Source organism: Podarcis vaucheri, assembly GCF_965113315.1.
Source record: "Podarcis vaucheri genome assembly, chromosome: 13".
Classification (NCBI taxonomy): Eukaryota; Metazoa; Chordata; class Lepidosauria; order Squamata; family Lacertidae; genus Podarcis; species Podarcis vaucheri.
The window spans coordinates 55,724,343-55,740,301 of record NC_138751.1 but is presented as its reverse complement, the minus strand read 5'-3'; the positions used below and the strand labels follow the sequence as shown (position 1 = coordinate 55,740,301).

Below are 15,959 nucleotides of genomic sequence, written 5' to 3'. Positions count from 1 at the left end.
CGTGGGAACTACGGCTCTAGGCAGATTTCAAAGACCAACACCTGAATCTTAAATTGTGTAAACACAACCTAAAAAACACTGTGTAAAACCTACTTCTGTGTAGAAGAAAAGTATACAGATTGTGCTCTCCCAACATAACCATCCCATTGCCTGCTACTTGTGCACCTAACAAATAGCTGTTACACTAATTAGCTATTTATTGCAGGAATACAAAAAATGTTCAGCTGTTTAAATGGCATCAAAAATTGAGTGAATGTAAGCATAGTATAGGAGTGCTTTGTCAATTTTAGAAAATTAATATTTCTTATATGTTTAGTATTATGGCCAATTGTGGCTAATCTATTTTGCTTCTCATATGTTATTTGCTTGTACAGAATACACAGTGCATAGTTTGAAGTAGATCAGAAGTTTCTGGCAGATAACTATTTTAACTTATGCATCTCTTCCTACTTACTAACTAGTCTGTAACTAGTATTAAAACATAATGTGACAAGGGAAGGTTTGTTGTTGTTCTTGTTGTTTCTGCCATTTAAAATATCTGAATATCTGAATATGAAAACATTTCACAATGGCACACTAGAATGCAGTTTAATGATTCACGGAATGAAATCACAATGCTTGTGAGGTGGACTCACATCCAACACTACAAAAGGCAAATGTAGGGCAGAATTCAGTCTATTGTGAACATTTTTATCCCACTGATTTCATTGGGAGGTTATTGAAAGATATCCTTAACTTCTCCATAGAGAGGATTACAAACGTTTTCAATTTCAGATGAGTCACACCCTTAATTATCATCTGATAAACTATATGAGCCTTTGTAGTCTAGTTAGTATTACCAAGTATAGTTGGCTCATTTTGAAACAAAAGTCATCCAAGTTGAACTAGAAAACCTGTTGCGTAGCTCTCAGAAGGTGAGACTGGGACCTCGCTGCTTCATCCCATGGGAATCATCACCTTGGCAGTGCCAAAAGATTCACTGCTGTGCAGAAATGCCACCAAAATTCACCAGATTCAGGTCTGGAGATGAGCTTTTGTAGTGCTCATCTCAAATAAAGGAAGGAAGTTCCTAGATTCTTCTCTGATTCTGTTGAAAATCAAAGGTAGAGAAAACTTTATGGTTGACTTCGCCTTTGAAATGCTGTACCCAGCTCAGCTGCTTCTGGGTGGGCAGGTGGGGGAACCTCCCCATAGAACAGAAGAGACCCCTAAAGAAGAGCCCAAATTGATATTACCAACCACCACCACCACAGCTTCTGGAACTCTTTTAGGCTGGTTGTTTAGAAAGTCAACATAAAATGTAAAATATTCAGGGGCATTTTTTAAAAACAGCAACAACAACCCCAAAATAAATTACTATGTAAAATAATTATCAATGAAGTTGATGACACTGAATTTGACCTTGTCCAGGAGATCTTCTCAGCCTAACTTCTGCACTACAGTGCAATGCTTTTCAGGCCCTCCTAGGCAACACAAGAGATTAACATAGAAGGAGAAATACCGTAATAATGAAGGAATCAAGACTAACAGAACAGTTGAAACATGCAGGAAACTTTAAGTTGTCGTCATCGTCATCATCTATTAAATTTATATACCATCCTTCATCTGAAGATCACATACTCAAGGAAATGAGCACTTAGTAGAACAACGATGAACTGTCATTAGAACAGATATCTCCAAAGGGGTTTTAACAGTCTGAAATACAACAGTACTGGGAAGGGCATTTCAACAGAATTATAGTATCTAAGATATTGCTATAGACAATGAATGGAAACAGCAGTATTTCAAAGGACAGAACATGCCCAAAATGGAATGTCAGCAGCTAACATTCCGAGAACAATGAAAGTGTCCTTGCTGGTCTGGTACTGGTTCTGATGCTGAATTACAGCATATTGTAAAATGAATACAATGGTATTGTTCAAATAACTCTAAGGACCAAGTCGTACCTTCAGTGGAATTACAAAGCTATACACTTTTCCCCAATTGGAGAGATGTTTCAGTGGACTGATGGACCTGATGTTTGATAATAAGCACTAATGTGAGTATCCTGGAAAGTTATCTTGGCGGTGTGGTGGACAGTTTACTGGAAACACTGTTTCAGTGCAGAGCAGCGATCAACAGTGATTGGGTTTTTTTAATGTTGCTTTCATGTTCATTATTAGCAAAAGGACTGAAAACAGAACAGAAAGTATCATAATGTTTTAAAGTAAATCTGTGGTGTACCCCATTTGGAATATTATGTGCAGTTCTGGTTACCTGATCCTAAGAAAGATGCTGTAGTGCTGGAAAAGTACAGAAAAGGACAATTACACTGATAAAATGTCTTTTCTTAGCACAAAGATGTGCAGAGCAGTCCGACAGAACAATCTTACACCAGATCCCTAGATGCACTGCAGATATACAGGCACAGCAACTGGCAAAACCTGTTGGGTGATATCTGGTTTTCAGCATTGCCATGTAACACCAGCTAAACATCACATCTGAAATAGGGATGGAGCTATGTAGAGGCATTGGCTGGCTTCACTCTTTTTCCTGCACACACACACACACACACACACACACACACACAGTATATTGCCAGGTCAAAAATTATGAAACCAATATCACAATATGAACTTCAACCTGGTTTTGGATGATATATCGCACAGCCATAGTGCCTGCTCAGCCTTGTGCGAAAGGGGAAAGTTATAAGTACATACATACCACATAATTTCCACCACAGTCCACCAAACATGGAGGTGCTGGCAATGAATACTGTATCATACACAGAAGCAAAGGCAATCAGTGACATCACAATGATCTGGGCATGTCCACAGCACACGCCCCATGCATCACAGCACACCATGGTAACACAATGATGATATAGCAGATGGACTCTTCTTTTAAAGAGATTTGCAACATTTATGACTCTGTATATGTGAGATACTTTAATAGCATCACAGCACACAATGATAACACAGCAACCCCACTTCAGCAGCACAGTGGCTCCAGGGGAATGGGAGCAACTGTGTCATTGTAGAAATAACTATGGTATTGGTTAGAATTATTATTTTCAGTGCCTCTCCAAACATACATGTCAAATTCTACTCATGGCCTCTTTTAAAAAAGAGATTTGCAACATTTATGACTGTATATGTGAGATACTTGAATAGCATTCGTGAGGACCTTAAGTATACAGAAAGACGGTGGGGGATGAATGAGTTAGGCTGCAATTCAATATATACATTTACCTGGGAATGAACCCAACTGAACTCAAGGGGGCTTACTTCTCAATAGATATACCTGTATATAGGATTTCACTGATACAGTTCTGTTAACATTTCACCAGTTTGGGTGTGCACATGAAAATAATAGCTTGAGGACAAAGAAAAGTTGAGAGTGAGAGACCAAAGAACAGGCACACGCCTAGCAGTCCTGGAAGCAGGTGTCATTAGCTGTTCTTAGGGTGATCGCATAGTTTGTCTGCAGGCTGCCCCAGCTCATTTTCACACAATCTGTCACTGAAAATAGTTCAGACCTTTTGCCTCATACTGTGTTTTGATCAGCATCCCAACTTTCTGGTTTCTTTGTGCCAAAGTGAATGCTTCATTAAATTGAAACTAGCCTTCCTCCAAAATTCTTCACTCTGTTAGAACAGTTATCAAGTGATGCTCCACATCTTAGCTCCTTATCTTTTGTCACCTCTCCTCCATTCTTAGCACAATCTTCCCTTAAAATGAGAAACAAGAGGCGGAATTTGCAGACACTCATTCTTTCATTACTGATACCATCAAGACCAGCCCAGCCAGGGCAGCAAATAGTATAGTAATTCATGTATTGCTATATAAATTTACAACTATGGGGCTCTATTTGCATTTTCTTCCTTGTGTACCAGAATGTACTGGACCACCGCTGGACACCATGTTCATTTCTTCTGAGGAAACAAGTTTCTGGTCTTACACACACAGGCTTTGTTATTTCATAGTCTTGCAGAAGGAATTTAGATGGTCTCTGGATATTTCTGCTTTGTATGCAAACAGGTGAAAGTGCTCAGTCAGTCACGAATGCTTTGTGTTGGTTAGAACTAGATTTTAACCCATATGGCATAACTGCCTAAAGTTGTGGGAGAGGCAGTGTTAAATGGAACAGTAAACACAATGTTTATGTTGTTGGGTGAGTGGCTCCAGCCTTCCTTCATTATTATTATTTTTTAAAAAATAGATATAGTTACAAAGTGACAGATGCAAGCACTCTCTTGTTATTAATGAGTTTGCAAAAACTAAATAAGGGCATTAGTGTATAACATCCTAAGTGAAAATAACTGCTGACTCCTGATGTTGAAGCTTTTAAGAGGCTTGCTTTTTAAGACAGCATGTACTTAAGAAATGGGTCATGTGTACAAAGTATAGTTGACTTCTTTCCTTCTTCGTATCCCTTGGAGTCTTTGTAACTTGCTGGACAAAGCTTGGATAAATAAATGTTTAACCCTATTAAACTTGTTAATTAACTTGTCAATTTTGAGTCAGGCTTCCGTATAGCCAATCTCCTGCTTAGTGAGAAACCAGGAAGCCGTTGCAATCTGCAACACGGTTTTTCCTTTTTCCTTCTCCTTTCGCGTCACAAATGGCTTAGTACCAGGCATTAGGGAAGGGGGTAAAGCAGCAAGGAGGGATTATTTTCCTTCTCGGATGCCTATTGTGAAGTGATAGAAAAGACCACAGCCATTCCATCTTCCAGTCTTTTGTACGTGCAAGAGGAGTCAAGGGAGGGACAGGATCTTATTTCACTTCATGCTGGGCTTTTGTAGAAGGCCCTTTGCCTCCGCTGAGTAGAGCCCAAGGGTCAAAATACAGAGGTGGTCAAAAGCATGGAGGCTCCAGGAAGTTTCTCGTTTCAGTAGCTAGCTTTTGCAGAATGCTGCTGGATGCTTGAGATGGGGAGCTTCCTAGAGCTTGATCAGAGAAACTTGGGAGCTGCACAGTCCCTTCCTCCCTCTAGGCTTGGGAGCATCATTGGGCTTGTTCATTGCTGGCAAGGAGCCTCGGAGCAAAGCAAAAAAGCCACTGTCAGTGTTTGTTTGGCTGTATTTGAGCTGAGTTTGGCATTTACTATGTGGACAAAAAAAGATGAAACATGAAGAGTTAATTTAGAACCTTTTTTTTTGGGGGGGGTGGGCCATTCTCAAATTGACCGGAGAGAAATTTACTCAACAGTCTCAAGGTTCCTGTACAGTAGTACCTTGGGTTACAGATGCTTCAGGATACAGACTCCGCTAACCCAGAAATAGTACCTTGGGTTAAGAACTTGGCTTCAGGATGAGAACAGAAATTGCACGGCGGCAGCAGGAGGCCCCAGTAGCTAAAGTGGTACCTCAGGTTAAGAACAGTTTCAGGTTAAGAACGGACCTCCAGAACGGATTAAGTTCTTAACCCGAGGTACCATTGTATAGTGGAATGATGAATGCTAGTTTGTACACCAAAGATGTCTGTATACGAGATGACTTGCCTAGTGAAATAAGTTAACAGCAATTTCAGTGTGTTTTGCACACATTAACAATTTTCTGAAACATTTGTTTAAACAATATGTTTCTTCATTCCTTTCTTCAGTGTAAAGGGTAAACTTGAAATGGGGCCTTGCCGAGGCAAGAGACTGTTCCTTTCTTGTCCTGCTTTGTGGGTGTCCTTCTGAAACATCAAACTTTCATTATATTTAATTATTGATTGGAAGCATTTTTCATGCCAGAGCAGCACTTTACACATAGTGAAATCACTTCTCTGGAGAGAGGAAATGTTTCAAGTGATTCTTGGGTTGATTTCAGTTTTGCAAATTGCTCAGTTCTGCCCCCACCACTTTGTGTACCCAATAAACCTAAAGCACAAAACGATAAGCACAATGATTATGCTACCATGAATCACGTGGGTTCTAATGGCCTCATGCACTGAGCTTTAATTAGTAATATATATAATTTTTTTTTTACAAGAGCAATATTGTGAATGAAATGTAGATGAATGTGACTTTATATCTGAGTTTCCCAGAAGGTTTTAAATGGATTCCTGCTCCTGATGTGTGTCTAAATAATTAATAGAGTCGCTTCAAGGTTTTAGACAAACAAGGCTATTGGTTGCTAGTAAAGAAGAAGAAAAATGCCTTAGAACAGTGTTAAGTGCTCCCCTCTTTTCAAGGAAGTTTGAAGTTTGGGGGCAAGATTGCAGAGTTTTAGTTGCATTGATTGAAGAGAGCACTGGAAACTTACGATGTATTTATAATTTGCTTTATTTACGAATATTCAAACAAAGCATATTACAAGTAAATAAGTACTCCTTCAGCAGACAGTCTTCAATATTTATTTCCAGGGAAAGCCCCTGTACTCATTTCATCTTATTCTACCTAGAAACTCTCAACATTCTCCTCCTCTCTCAAATTCTATCCAAACTTAAACTGATTTTAAAAATTTTATCTACTCCCTAAGACTAGTTGGAGGGCATCATTTTTCCAAACTCTGCTTTGTATTACAACCAATAGCTGGAGGGAGATTTCAGGCTATTAGGGGAACATTTCCTGTTATTATCTCCCACTGGTGAAACATGAACCAGTCAGCAGAGGCGGAGCTAGCTATGCACCTGGGGATGGGTCGAGCATCCCAAGGGGCAGGGCAGTGAGTACGGGGGCAGTGCCACCCATGATGAGAGTCCCATGGGATGGGGCAGTGATGTCACCCCCTCTCAGGGATGATATCTGGGACGAACCGCACCCCCTTCCTCCGCCAGTGCCAGTCAGTCTAAGAAAACAATCCCTCCTAGCACCTGTAACAATGCTTTCAGGGCTGTGATGTTGGAGGGTGGGGAACCCCATGGGAGCTACATGCCAGGGATAGACAGGGCCAGAGACAAATGTGGGTGAATCCGAGGCCACAGTGGGTGGAGTAATGTATGTGAAGCTTTCTTTGGTGCAATAGGCTGATATCCAGTCGTGAAAAAGGTCAGAAGTTTACACAAACATACACACACCTCTCTGTCTTCCACCCTTGCAAGCAAGGGCCCATTCCAGCCAGGCAAAAACCCTTGAGGAGGGTGCAGAGCAGGGCCAGCGAGAGGTGTGGTGTGAGGAGGGGTTATGGCTTAGGGAAAGACCCCAAGGGATAGTCAGAGGGGTCTAGAGGGCTCCCTTTCGCCCCCTGTAGAATATCTTCAGAGGGGAAAGTTACACAGCCTCTTTCTCTTGCCGTTCCTCCTCCCAACCTCTCAAACTGGAAGTCTTCAGCATTACTATTCATAGGTCAGGGGGACCCACCAGAATATTGTTTTATTTATTTGTGCATTGACATATTCAGGATCAGCACTTTCACAGAAGTATATCAAGCTAGTGTCCAATGTATAAGATATAAGAAAATCAGTTTGGTTTTTAAAATAATAATAATAATTAAAAACTTTAATAAATTGTTGCTTTAGACTTTTTGGAGAATTTATTAGTGCAGAATACAGCAACTTGTTTACCAGTTGGAACCAGGGCCATGAAATAAGGTAGATAATGGTTGGAGGCTGCGGCATCCTTCGTTTAGAACTCTTCCTTCTTTTCAGTGCCAAGTGCTGCTTAACTGTCTGGGCCTTTTAGTTAGCTTGTTTCTTGATGGAATCTTATCTGCTTTGTGATCTGTTTTATTCTTTGGTGCAGTATTTATTGTGGATATTATTCTTGCAACCTGCTATATGAGCTTCTGCTGAAGAGCAGCTAATTTAAATAAATAAATGTAAAACCCAGCTTGCGACTTAGAAACCAAGAAGGCAACAAGTGACCACTCCATCCTGTATGTGGAATGCAAGTAGCTTGTTTCATAAATTGTGTGGAGCACTGCACACACTGGAGGGAGGCAAATGGTGTCCCCATCTTCAAAAAGGAGGAAAAATAAGATCCAGGTAACAACCGACCAGTGAGGACCAGGAAAGGTCCTGGAACAGACAATTGAACTCATTTTGTGATTACTAAGACCCAGCATGGGTTTCTTAAGCCAGTAGGGATGTGGGTGGCACTGTGGTCTAAACCACTGAGGCTCTTGGGCTTGCCGATTGTAAGGTTGGCAGTTTGACTCCCTGTGACAGGGTGAGCTCCCGTTGCTCTGTCCCAGCTACGGCCAGCATAGCAGTTCAAAAGCATACCTGTGCAAGTAGACAAATAGGTACTGCTGCAGTGGGAAGGTAAATGGCGTTTCCTTGCATTCTGGCACCTGTCACAGTCTTCTATGTGCCAGAAGCGGTTTAGTCATGCTGGCCACATGACCCAGAAAAGCAGTCTACTGACAAAAGCCAGCTCCCTCGGCCTGAAAGCGGAGATGAACGCCGCAACCCCATAGGCAAATTCGACTGGACTTGAACTATTCAGTGGTCCTTTACCTTTACCTTACTCTTAAGCCAGTGGATTCAAGTTACAAGAAAGGAGATTACAACTAATAATCAAGAAGAACTTTCTGACAGTAAGGGCTGTTTGAGATTGGAATGGACTCCCTTGGCAGGTTGTGGACTCCTGCTTATTAGAGTTTTTAAGCAGAGGTTCGGTGGCCATCTGTCATGGATGCTTTAATCGATATTCCTGCATTGCAGGATATTGGACTGGATGACCTTCAGGTCCCTTCCAACACTACAATCCTATGATTCTATTGGGGATAGTCTAGCAGACTTCTGTGTCTAGTCTCCCATTCTGCTCAGGGTTCCCCATTCCTTTGCATGGTTTTTCTCCAGAGCTAGGAACAGTTTTCTCTGTCTGCAAACTACACAGTCAATTTCTTCCTGATCTGGCAGAATAGTTATGTACTAGCCTAAGACACGACATGGTTGGCAGGCTGAAGAGCTTTATGCCAAATAGTATACTGCTTAGGTCCAAGCTATCTGAAAGACAGCATTCCCTCATATGAACCTGCCTAGGTCTTATAGGGGATCTATAGATCTTATAGGGGAGGCCCTTGCCTCGGTCTAGTCACCTTCACAGGCATGCTTGGTAGCGATGTGGGAAAGGGTTTTCTTGGTGGCTGCTCCCAGACTTTGGAACTTCCTCCATAGATAAGCTGGGGAGGGAGTGTTACTGGGTTGTTGTTTTTATTTTGAGTATGTATTTTCTGGTTTTGTGTGTTGATTTTATTCTGTGACCTCCAGGTATAGGGCGGTATATAACAACAACAACAACAACAACAACAACAACAACAAGTAGTAGTAGTAGTAATAGTAGTAGACTGGCTTGCTCCTTGTCCTTCTGCTGGCAGGTGAAAACCTCCTTATTCTAACTGCTTTTAATGAAACTGACTGCGTTTAATGAAAGGGCTGGTGCCGTGCTGTTTTTAATTGTAATTATCTGTATTTTTAAAATAAATCATATATGTTTTTTAATGATTCCCCCTCCCCCCAATGTTTTAGCTGTTCTTATTTTTACCTGTAAACCACCTTGAGTCCCTTCCAGGGAACAAGGTGGGGTATAATTAAATGTACAACAACAAGAAGGTGTGAGGATAGGTTTTAAAAATAAAATTGGTTGGCTTAGTGAAGCTAATACAAGTGTTTTCAATCCATATCAAGGAATTCCATAGTTCTGATAGAAAAAAAACACTTTTTCACAGAATGCTGAAAACTCATCAGTGTCAAACTTCACAAGTCAAAAGCAGGCTTCCTCAAATTCAGCCCTCCAGATGTCTTTGGCCTACAACTCCCATGATCCCTAGCTAGCAGGACCAGTGGTCAGGGATGATGGGAATTGAGTCTCAAAACATCTGGAGGGCCGAGGTTGAAGAAGCCTGGTCGAAAGGTCTTCTCCAGCATACTTCAACATACTGGATTGTTAAAAATTTGGGCTTTATGGACCCAAACCATCATCTTGAATTGAACTTGGTAGTGAATAGGCAGTTCTTTCAAGAGTGGCATTACATGGTCCCATGTTGCTCTTCTGCACTATTTCCAAACCGTCTTTAAGAGCAGCCAACTTACCACACTCTAACAGTAGACAAGTCCTGTTAGCGTGATTATCATGCAAAACTTGTTGACTGCGTAGAAATAAGAGCAGAATTTCAGACTAGGACATAAACTACAGTAGTATAGTATTTGCCAAACTTTTCAGAGTGGGTATCTACCTTTAACACTAGCCTACATTATGACATCCACTTCTAAACATTTCCTAGATCTAGAACAAGTAAACCTGTTAACAAAGATTGTTGCCGTGTGGAGGGCTGCTGTTCCCTCTTCCAAACCGCCATTGCCGCCTCCTCCTCCATTGTTCCCCATTCTTTTCCAGGACTTGCCTTCCTATCCAGTTTCCCTTTCTTCACTCCTTATTGGGTTGCTCTGTGGGCAATACCGTATTTTTCGCTCTATAAGACGCACCAGACCACAAGATGCACCTAGTTTTTGAAGGAGGAAAACAAGGGGGGGGGGGAATTCTGAATCTCAGAAGCCAGAACAGCAAGAGGGATCGCTGTGCAGTGAAAGCAGCAATCCCTCTTGCTGTTCTGGCTTCTGGGATAGCTGCGCAGCCTGCATTCACTCCATAAGATGCACACACATTCCCCCTTACTTTTTAGGAGGGAAAAAGTGAGTCTTATAGAGCAAAAAATACGGTAATTAGCATCAGCAACAGAAGGAATGGTGTACCTGTCTTTTTCATTTCTTTGCTTTTCTTCTTGTTTCTTTTCCCTTCTACCCCTTTCTTTCTTTTCAAAACTGTAAACTATTGAAAAAAGAAAAAGAAATGTCAGGTGCAATCCATTTTAGATATAGGTGCATCTCAATCCTGGAATCCGACTCAATAGATAGAATGAATTGGTGGAACTTAGGGACAGCTAATTACTGCAGGAAATACCATAGCTATTGAAAAGGCACTGTTGTTTTATTTTAAGACATCAAACAAGGGTTAACTGGCATTTAAATATTTTTGTAGCTGTTGTAAATTGCAGTGCCCTAGCAGCTTCCAAATAACTTGAATGTACTGGCCATTTTCTTATTCCAAAGAGATAGGGGGGAAAGAAAATATTAATACAAGCAGTGTTGTCACCATCTTATTGAATTTGTGGTGTACAGGAAATTACACGGACAGCATCACCGGGAAAGATAAGGACATAATACTCAGAGTTAATGGCACAATATTCTAACTCTCACTGTGTATATATTAGCACCTCTGATTTCACTCAAGTGACTGGCAAAGTATCATAGGTAATTAAAGCAAAATACAAACTGCTTTCATGAGTTGTGAGAGGCGGTTTAATATAGGAGCTTATGGCTTAAATACCTGTCAATAGCAGAATCAAAACTGCTGCAATATATTTCATACAATAATTATACATCAATAGTAATGTATTTACTCAAGTCTAATGTGCCATCGAATCTAATGCACACCTCAATTTTTGGAACCTTGAAACCAAAAAAAAGTATTTGCTGGCAAATGTAAATGTGCCATCAAATCTAATGTGCACCTTAATTTTTGCAACGTAAGTTGGCCAAAAAGGTTAGCATTACATTTGAGTAAATACTGTAATTATGATTATTATTAATGTCATTTATGAATCTCTTCTCATGCAGGATCCTTAAGTGATTTACAGTATAATAAATATATAAATGCTGTGGATATAAAAACAGCTAAAGCTGTTGCATAGATAAATACGTACACATGTGCTATCAAACAGCACTTCAGCATTCGGGGTGTACGGGTGTGGGTTTATTTTCCTGCTACTATTTATAGAATTTATTAGTTTTAATGTTTTTAGCCATGTGTTCCTCAAATTCTGTTTTAGCTTCCCTTACCGTCTGCTTGCAATCTTTCTTTTGCCAATGTTTGAGTTCTTTTTTGTTCTCTTCCTTTGGACAGGACTTGGCAGTTTTTGATGGACGCCTGCTTGCCTCTCGTAGCTTCTTTGACTCCGCTCATTAACCATGCTGGTGTCCTCTTGACCCTCATGGTACCTTTCCTGATCTTCAGTATACACTCCAGCTGAGTATCTAATAATTGTGACTTCACCTTTCAGTGTCATTTTTTCCAGTCTATTGATGGATTTTCTTGGCAATCGACCATTTACATGTATATTTAATTTAATAGCACTATAGCCAATGTTCCCAGCTGGCTCAGCAATACTTATATCTCACACCAGGCCCTGGGCACCTCTCAATATTAAGTCCATGCTTGCAACCCGTCTGGTTGGGTCCAGCACCAGCTGTCTAGGGCAGTCATCTAGGGAATCTAGATTTGCTACTTTGTCATGACTGGAACACATTGGTGGTCAGTTTTAGGGCTGGGCGATATCTGATATATCACGAAAATCATCAGCTAAATATCATGATATCACAGTATATACCTGTGGCAGTGGAGGGCCTTATCAGGCCTCCGCATGGTGGCAGAGGGTACCACCTGTCAGGCTGCTGTCAGCGGCTCCTAGCTGGTTGCTCAGGAAAGTATGAAGACAAGGAAGAGTTTCTTACAGTTCTTTTTTATTTCAATCTTTACAGAGAGAGGCTATAGAACCCAGCCTCTTGGATAGTGGCATTGTCCCAAGTGAAGCTCCACCCCCTTCTCTCCCACTTCTTCATTCGTCATCAGCATCTCCTCTACAGGTGCTGCTACGTGCCCTCTGTCTTTGAGCTCTTTGCTCTCCTACTTTTAAGGCTTGCCCAGTTCCGGGAGATGGAGGGTCTGGAATGCTTTCTAATGACAATGTGTCAGCCAGGTGTTGCTAGGCTCTGCCTGCTCCTCCAACTTTCCCCCTCATCTGTCCTCTGAACTGTGACCTCCCACAAACCACTGTTGTAAATCTATACTGTCTTCCTATTCCTCCTTCCTGGAAGAGTCAGGATGGGGAGGCAGTCTCCACCACTCCTCCTCCTCTGCCCAGTCCCTGACATCACCTTACCTCCCTGCAGTGGCAGAGGATGTGCCATGCTTCACTGCAGCTGCAGAGGGCCTTGCCGCGCCTCCCTGCAGTGGCAGAGGATCCTGCGGTACCGCCCCACAATGACAGCAGCAGAGGGCCTTGCAAAGGGCATGTTCTGTTGTTTCCAGGTGCCCAGAGCCACAGGGGCATTTCCTCTCCTCGTATGGTGTCTTCCTAAAGCGGCTTCCTGGGTGGCTGAAGGGAGGACCTGGCAGTGGGCCAGAGGGAAAGCTCTTCGCTCTTTTGGAATTTCAAGGTTGGCTATATATGGCATCTGGAAGGTGAGGTGCCTTCTGGTTTCACTGATTAAAAATTTCAGGGACCTGGCTAGATCTGCTTGGTGTTCTGTATTTTTACGCACTGTTTGATGGGTTTGGGGGGGCTTGTTCATACCCCATGTCGAGTAGGATCTGTGGGGTGAAGCCTAGAGTTGTCATTACATTTATCACTACACATTTCCATATCATTTGGAAACCATCCTGAAGGGTTAAGGGAGCAAGACCACGCAGGGGGAAGGATAATCTCAGCCAATAATTTAGTGTAGCAAGCCATACTTTGGCCTCGATTCTCACGAATCCGGTTTTGAGATATATGGTAGCATCGGAGATGTGTTTAGGCACTTGTAGGGCTGATCATAAGAATTTACCACCTCTAGTGCTGTGCAATTGACAAGGGGCCTAATAGGGCACCATAAACAAACTGTGCAATGGATTTGGCCTCAAACAGTTTGAGGGCTGCAGGTATATATTGTCCGCCTTTAGTCCTAAGGTACCTGTATAGAATTTATGCTTCTCTGGGCATTCCCTGCAACATAATCCCAGTGGGCTTTTCTGTTTCCCAAGGAACGAAGGGTTATACCCAAATATTTGAAGCAGGTGACCTGATCAATGTTATGACCATCAATGTACAATGAGCAAGGTTTCGGCCTTTTGACCAAGATCATGATTTTGGTTTTCTGATCATTTAGTTCTAGTTTGCAGTCCCTGCAGTACACTGCCAGTGTTTTCACGGCTCTTTTAAGGCCTGTAGGAGTTCTTGAGAGGATTGCTGTGCCATGGGGGACAGGGGTCGAGCAGGTGTGGGGGACTCCCTGGTCCTGAATGGGGTAACTATGCCCCTGAAGTACCAGGTGCTCAGCCTAGAAGTCATTTTGGACTCACAGCTGTCCATGGAGGCGCAGGTCAATTCTGTGTCCAGAGCAGCTGTCTACCAGCTCCATCTGGTATGCTGACTGAGACTATACCTATCTCGCCAGAGTGGCGCATGCTCTGGTTATCTCCCACTTGGACTACTGCAATGTGGGGCCACCTTTGAAGGTGACCTGGAAACTACAACTAATCCAGAATGCGGCAGCCAGACTGGTGACTGGGAGTGGCCACCAAGACCATATTACACTGGTCCTTAAAGACCTACATTGGCTCCCAGTATGTTTCTGAGCACAATTCAAAGTGTTGGGGCTGACCTTTAAAGCCCTAAACGGCCTTGGCCCAGTATAACTGAAGGAGCATCTTCACCCCCATTGTTCAGCCTGGACACTGAGGTCCAGTGCTGAGGGCCTTCTGACGGTTACCTCACTGCAAGAAGTGAGGTTACAGGGAACCAGGCAAAAGGCCTTCTCAGTAGTGGCCCTGTGGAATGCCCTCCCATCAGATTTCAAGGAAATAAACAACTGTCTAACTTTTAGAAGACATCTGAAGGCAGCCCTGTTTAGGGAAGTTTTTAATGTTTGATGTTTTATCATGTTTTTAATTCTCTTTTGGGAGACGCCCAGAGTGGCTGGGGCAACTCAGCCAGATGGGCGGGGTATAAATAATAAAATGATGATGATGATGATGATCATCATCATCATCATCTGCATAAAGCAGCACAGGGATATGCTTTAATGCTCATTTTGGAGGGTGGAAGTTCATATTGTGGAAGGGGGTGCCATATCATTTATATAAAAATAGAATAAAGATGTAAACTGTATTCTCAGTTTACTTTGATTTACGTTTACTCCAGGGTGGCCCAACCTTTCATGCCAAGTGGGCCGTGAGAGTACTTTGACACAGAACCCTCAGGCTGCAAACTGCCTTGTTGCATGGGGGGGAGGGCGGGGAGAGGGGCCAAAATCCCCCCCCCTTTGCATTGCCTCCCCAAAGCCAGCTAAGTGAGTTGCCAAGGATTTAGGCCCTGCCAGACCCCTCACGCCTCCTTCCCAAAGCCCAGCACCTCACTTACCCATCTTGATGGAGGCAGTGTGTGGGCTGGGGGGATGCAAACGTTCCCAAAGGCCGCCAAAAAATACCTCAAGGCCCAAACATTGGACCACTCTGCTTTACCCTTAAAGGTAAAGGTAAAGGGATCCCTGACCGCAGTCGCAGTCGACTGGGGTTGCGGCGCTCATCTCGCTTTACTGGCCGAGGGAGCCGATGTTTGTCCACAGACAGCTTCCGGGTCATGTGGTCAGCATGACTAAGCCGCTTCTGGCGAACCAGAGCAGCGCACGGAAACGCCGTTTGCCTTCCCGCCGGAGCGGTACCTATTTAGCTCTTTGATGTGCTTTCAAACTGCTAGGTTGGCAGGAGCAAGGACCGAGCAATGGGAGCTCACCCTTTCGCAGGGATTTGAACCACCAACCTTCTAATCGGCAAGCCCTAGACTTTGTGGTTTAGACCACAGTGCCACCTCTGCTTTACACTTACATCACATTTAATGGCACACTGACCCAAATGTCAATATATAATAGCATAGCCTGGATGCCATGGGGTTTTGTGACATCTATGAAAGACAATTATTTTATATACTAGGGCTCTGTAGTTTTGAAATTGTTGGACTAAGAAAATAGTTGATTTGTGCTGATTCTGGGGACACACCACTGCTATGCTGGTTTGACATATGTTTGTTGGGGTATCAGGGAAGTACTTTTGGCATATTTATGCCAGCAGCATATTTCAGATTCCATTGCCATAGCAGATCACAGGTTCTCTTAAAGTTGATTGGTAAATAGTACATCTAATTTATCACTTGCTAATGTGAAACAATGTAAGACTTCTCTTTTTGATATTAAATGCAGAATTCTAATTTAAATGAGTGCTGCTGATAGAAC

The 15,959-nt window shown here is 42.5% G+C and overlaps 1 long non-coding RNA gene across 1 annotated transcript; it reads right to left on the bottom strand.

The window, feature by feature from the left end:
- Nucleotides 1-574: 574 nt before the first annotated feature.
- Nucleotides 575-4,430, bottom strand: LOC309516376. The gene is made up of 4 exons (XR_014212846.1): nucleotides 2,704-4,430; nucleotides 2,257-2,282; nucleotides 1,402-1,463; nucleotides 575-1,087 (listed from the first exon to the last, which is right to left on the bottom strand). It is a non-coding gene; the product is annotated as an uncharacterized lncRNA (long non-coding RNA).
- Nucleotides 4,431-15,959: the final 11,529 nt, after the last annotated feature.